Here is a 6,000-nt window from a genome sequence, read left to right on the forward strand (position 1 = left end):
AGAAGGGATTCCAGTTCACATTATACGAATCAATTTTAAAAATAAGGGGCTTACATAATGTTACTCAAATTCTCCCCCTCAAATTACTTGCTTGGTACTTTATTTTCTGCATCATTATCTTTCCAAATTTTAATATTGTGAAACAGCTTTTAACATTTCTCCTTATAACTATGAATCTTACATCTGCCAATACTAGTCACAGTTTGCAAACTAAGTAATTAATTTAAACTAGGTATGGATTCCATCAGCATTTTCCCCGTTAAAAGACTAATGGAACACCAAAGTTACTACAGACCAACTTGAAATCATATTTTCTCTAAATATACCCCTGCATCATAAAACTATCTGGAAACTAACCCTTGATATTAAAAACTATAGCTCTTTTCTAAAAAAAAAAAAAATCAGTTCTCTTTCACATCATTTAGAAAACAGTAAGTCAGTGGGTCATGGTGTAGTGGAAAAGAAAATGACATAAAATGGCTAATATGTATTGAATATTTACATACAGTGCCAAGTTCAATAAAAAAGAAAAAAAAATACAATACATGAACCACTACATGTAAAGATACTGTTATGAAGGAAGTACTTTTATCCCCAGTTTAAAGACAAGGAAATTCAGACAGATGAGTAACTTGCCCAAACTCAAAGATGTAGGTTGATGGGGCTCCAGGTACGCCCAGGTCTAAAGCCTAGGATCTTCACCATTATGCTTGTACTATTGAGATTAAAATACTGTAATCTACTGCAAAAACAAATTTTTCACTCTTTTAAATTCTTAATCACTAATTCAGAGGTCAAGTGGCCACTCCAAACCATCCCTATCTATGATAAACTGAAAAGATACTGGACCAACAGGTTTGCTGAATTTCTGTACTTGTTCAAAATAAACACACATCACACAATTTTATTTTTCTAAGCATTTTAAAGAACATTTACAGCCACCAACAAATCCAGAAGGCAACAGACTAAGGATGAGCGTTTGTTGCTGCTGCTATTGTTCAGTCGCCCAGTCGTGTCCAACTCTTTGCGACCCCATGGACTGCAGCACGCCATGCCTCCCTGAACCTCACCATCTCCCGGAATTTGCTCAAGTTCATGTCCATTGCATCGGTGATGCCATGGACAAATGGTGAGCGTGTGTATTCAACAGTTATTTCCTTTTCCATTCTAAACCCAAAAGAAAATACTGTACTTGGATAAGCCACTTCAGCCAGTGTGTTTTTCCTATTCCCTCATCAACAAAGCCCTAAGCAATACACCACCACTTTAGCCAAACACGCAAGGAGGACCAACACCAGCGTCAGTACCATTTCCTCACGAAAACCCCTGTTATTTTCCTCTTCACTTGTCAAAAGAACTTGCCACCCTCTGCTGGATCACTTGACACGCAAAAGGACTAACCTAAACTCCTAATTCTTAATATCACAGTCATTTTCTTTTTCCACGACCGCCTTTTCAAGTCAGCGAAACCCTTGGTCCACTGTCCACCGCGAGCTGCATCCAGGGGCAACCCCTCCCGGGACACTCACCAAGGTTCGCGGCCAGGGACCCGAGTTTATCTGGTCGGCGCCAAGAGTGGGCATTCAATAAATCCTCCGGAATGAATGGCTGGAAGGCAGCGTGGGTGGAGGCGGGAAGGGGGGACGCGAAGAATTTCAGGAGGCTGAGCTCTCCGCAGTGGCGCCCCGTGTGAGGAGGGAGAAACCGGGGCGACTGGGAGAACCTGGGGCCGTTGGGTGCTCCTCCACAGGCAGGCGCAGCGGGGCGGACGCTGGCTTGGGAAGATGGGGGCGCCGTCTCCGCGGATCCCCGCAGAGCGCTCCTGGGCCTCTGCCTGCGCCTCCGCCTTTCTCTCGGACCCCGGCCGCCCTCAGGCTGGAGGCCCCGGCCGGTCAGCCTTCCGAAGCCACGGGCCAACCCGGGACCCGCGCTCGCTCACCTGACGCTCCACCAGCGGCACCGCCGTCTGCATCCGGCGCGAGCCCCGCAGCTCGGCGGGCCGTGAGATCAGCTGATTCATGGGGGGCGGGGCTTCTCAGCTGGGGCTGGGCGGCTTGCGAGTCTGAAGGCGGGAGGAGATCACCCCCGAAGTAGGTGGGGTCAGATGCCAACGGCGTCTGGTAGGGATCAAAATTACTCAAGGGGCGGTGGGCACAGCGGGCAACGTCCCGGGGGTACTTGCCTCTCCCTTAAGACCAGGAAGAACCACCCCTCCTGAGATGCACTTGGACAGTGACGTAACGTGGCGTCGCCGCAGCCTAACTACCCGAGCGCTTCCATGGTAACGGACAACTAGGAGGGTGGTCGGGAGCCGCAGTCATTTTGTTGCTACCTCAAACTGCCGAAGTCCGAAGGGTAAGCGCTACACTTGAAGGCGAAGAGGCTAAAATGTGAAATGTATTCAGACTACTTTGATGGACTGTACCTACCCCAACGGTAGCCGCTTGCTCCCGCGAGAATGACGTCATCGCCATGCGGCGCGGGTTGGCGCTAGTGTTCATACTGTGTTTATACTGTTATTTAGACTCCAAAGGATGGAGTCTGGTCGGAGGGAATGAGTTGGTCTCTCCTATGATTCCCACTGGGCTCTCGAGTGTACAGTCTTAGTAAAGCCAGTTTGTTTGCCCAGCACACATTTTCACGACCTTTTGCTTCTTGCAGTCACTACCCCACCCCGTCTCAACTCGAGCCCCATAAGTCCCCTCGTGAAGATTTTCCGGAGACGCCACTCTTGGCAGAGAGTGGATGCAAACTTTACGGCTAGGCAGTGTGCCATCGCTGGACCTGCAAATCTGTATTCAGACCATCAGTGAGAGATGTGCAGTCAGGGTCTCACCGTCCTGTGCATAAATGGTCTATTGTGTTCACCAACATCTTCAACTCAGTGACCTCCTTGATCCTCCATCACCTGCAAAACTGTTAGCCTGTAACAATTCAAGCTTATACACTCTTGCAGCAGTTCTGGAAAAAACATAACCCCGAGGATTCGTACCACTGCAAACCAAGGGTGTCCAACTTCAGTCAGGACTACCATGTGGCAGGGCAACCTTGGTGAGCCCCAAACTGTCCTTAATATATTGCTACTCAGAATTTCTCTTATCTCTGTCCCCTGCTATTTATTCCCAATCGTCACACTCCGCTAAGTTCTTACTGAACTCTACCCACCCACCCTTTCTGATGCAAATTTTAAAAAATAAAAAAAGTTTGCTTCCTACATTTCTGAGGAAAATGAGACCAGTAAGTCAGGAAGCAACAGTTAGAACTGGACATGGAATGACAGACTGGTTCCAAATAGGAAAAGGAGTAGGTCAAGGCTGTATATTGTCACCCTGCCTATTTAACTTATATGCAGTGTTCATCCGGAGAAGGCAATGGCACCCCACTCCAGTACTCTTGCCTGGAAAATCCCATGGATGGAGGAGCCTGGAAGGTTGCAGTCCATGGGGTTGCTGGGGGTTGGATATGACTGAGCGACTTCACTTTTCACTATGAAAAGGAGAAGGAAATGGCAACCCACTCCAGTGTTCTTGCCTTGAGAATCCCAGGGACGGGGGAGCCTGGTGGGCTTCCATCTATGGGTTGCACAGAGTTGGACACAACTGAGTTGACTTAGCAGCAGCGAAGTTCATCATGAGAAACGCTGGGCTGGAAGAAGCACAAGCTGGAATCAAGATTGCCAGGAGAAATATCAATAACCTCAGATACACAGATGACACCACCCTTATGGCAGAAAGTGAAGAGGAACTAAAAAGCCTCTTGATGAAAATGAAAGAGGAGAGTGAAAAAGTTGGCTTAAAGCTCAACATTCAGAAAACGAAGATCATGGCATCTGGTCCCATCACTTCATGGCAAATAGATGGGGAAACAGTAGAAAGAGTGTCAGACTTTATTTTTGGGGGCTCCAAAATCAGTGCAGATGGTGATTGCAGCCATGAAATGAAAAGACACTTACTCCTTGGAAGGAAAGTTATGTCCAACCTAGACAGCATATTCAAAAGCAAAGATATTACTTTGCCAACAAAGGTCCGTCTAGTCAAGGCTACGGTTTTTCCGGTAGTCATGTATGGATGTGAGAGTTGGACTGTAAAGAAAGCTGAGCACCAAAGAATTGATGTTTTTGAAGACTCTTAAGAGTCCCTTGGACTGCAAGGAGATCCAACCAGTCCATTCTAAAAGAGATCAGTCCTGGGTGTTCATTGAAAGGACTGATGCTGAGGCTGAAACTCCAATACTTTGGCCACCTCATGCGAAGAGTTGACTCACTGGAAAAGACTCTGATGCTGGGAGGGATTGGGGGCAGGAGGAGAAGGGGATGACAGAGGATGAGATGGCTGGATGGCATCACTGACTCAATGGACATGAGTTTGGGTAAACTCCAGGAGTTGGTGATGGACAGGGAGGCCTGGCATGCTGCGATTCATGGGGTCACAAAGAGTCAGACACGACTGAGCGACTGAACTGAACTGAAGGATGAATTTCCTTAGCTCCCAACTGCTACCTTTACAAAGACTACCTGCAGCCCCAGCCTTCCTTTCCTTCTCTCTCTTTCTCCTTAGAAGTGTTCTGTCCTCTCAAGGTTAATCCCTTCCAATCCCCTTAGAGGCTTGCTCCATTACTTATCGCTTCCCTTTTGTGTATTTTCAATCTCCTTGTCCCTTGTTACCTTTATTCTTAAGGATATAAGCCTGCTCCTGCATATTCATCTTTTATTTCTTTTTCCTTTGTCCTCTCCTTGTTTACTTTCTGACCCCTCAATCTTCATCCCAATCTGCAGTCTCTACTTTTTCAGGAGGTAATGAAATCAGTAATTGCCTTCTAATTTTGAAAGCTAAAGATACAGCCAAAGAATGGAACCATTCTATGCAACCATTTGAAAGAAAGAAAATGTTCTATATGTACTGATGTGGAATGATCTGGAAGTTAGGTTAAGAGAAAAAATGCTAGAGGCTGAATCATGTGAATTGTATTCTACTAATTACATACATTAGAAGAGAGAGAAGATAAATATCCTTGTCTTTGTGTATTCATATTTTAACTCTGAAAGGATGCATTAAGATGACTGACACTGGGGAGGAGAATTGGGAACAAAGGTAGGGAAAAAATTCACTTTTCACTCTATGCCATTTCGCATTGTTTGAACTTGTAACTTTACAAATGTAGACTAAATATGCTTTTTCAAACTTATTTTTAAAGCTTTTAAATCTGGGGGGGAAAGGAGTATAATTTTCATTCTTATCTTCCTTTCCCTCTTAACTTCTGGGACACATTCCTTCTGGGCTACTGGTCCTACTCCTTAGACCTTTCCTTTACCTTTTCAGACTCTTTCATTTGTCCCTTAAATACATGGGCTAAATAAATATTTGTTGTACATGTATTATGTGCCAGGCACTGCTCTAGGCACTAAAGAGACAATGAACAAAACAGACGAGCCCCTCCTCTCATGGAACTTGCACTCTGTGGTGGGGAAGACAGTTTCCAGCAGTAGCAGCCATCAGTTCCTCCCTTTGTGTATACAAATGCCACTCTTGACATCAAGAGATGGAGTCTGTTTCCTCTTCCCCTGAATATGGGCTAGGCTTATGTTTTTTTCCCCAACTAATGTGACAGAAATGAAGATCTGATACTTCTGAATGAAGGCCTTCTAACGAGCTGTATGTTTATTTAGTCCATGTATTTAAAGGACAAGTGAAAGAGTCTGAAAAGGTTAAGGAAAGGTCTAAGAAGTAGGAGGAAAGCCCAGAAGGAATGTATCCCAGAAGTTAAGAAAAGAGGGAAAGGAAGATGAGAGTGAAAATTATCCTCCTATAAATAAGTTTGAAAAAGCATATTTAATCTACATTTGTAAAGTTACAAGTTCAAACAGTGCGATATGGCATAAAGAGAAAATTGAATATTTTCCCTGCCTTTGTTCCCAATTCTTCTCCCCAGTGTCAGTCAGTTTAATGCGGCTGAGTGAGTGACATCAGCCAACGTGAAGGGGAGCATACACAACAGCCCAGT

General features: G+C 45.3%; 1 protein-coding gene across 3 annotated transcripts in view; it reads right to left on the reverse strand.

The window, feature by feature from the left end:
* Positions 1–3,006, reverse strand: part of ALS2 (alsin Rho guanine nucleotide exchange factor ALS2) — a 61,730-nt gene extending 58,724 nt beyond the window's left edge. The window contains exon 1 of one of the 3 annotated variants that reach the window (XM_061381691.1): positions 1,530–3,006. The gene's annotated coding sequence lies outside the window, so the exon portion shown is untranslated. The remainder of the gene's footprint in view (positions 1–1,529) is intronic. The other 2 variants (XM_061381690.1, XM_061381689.1) reach the window with 2 other exon arrangements.
* Between the last annotated feature and the right edge of the window lie 2,994 nt (positions 3,007–6,000).

This window comes from Bos javanicus, chromosome 2 (assembly GCF_032452875.1).
Source record: "Bos javanicus breed banteng chromosome 2, ARS-OSU_banteng_1.0, whole genome shotgun sequence".
NCBI lineage: Eukaryota > Metazoa > Chordata > Mammalia > Artiodactyla > Bovidae > Bos > Bos javanicus.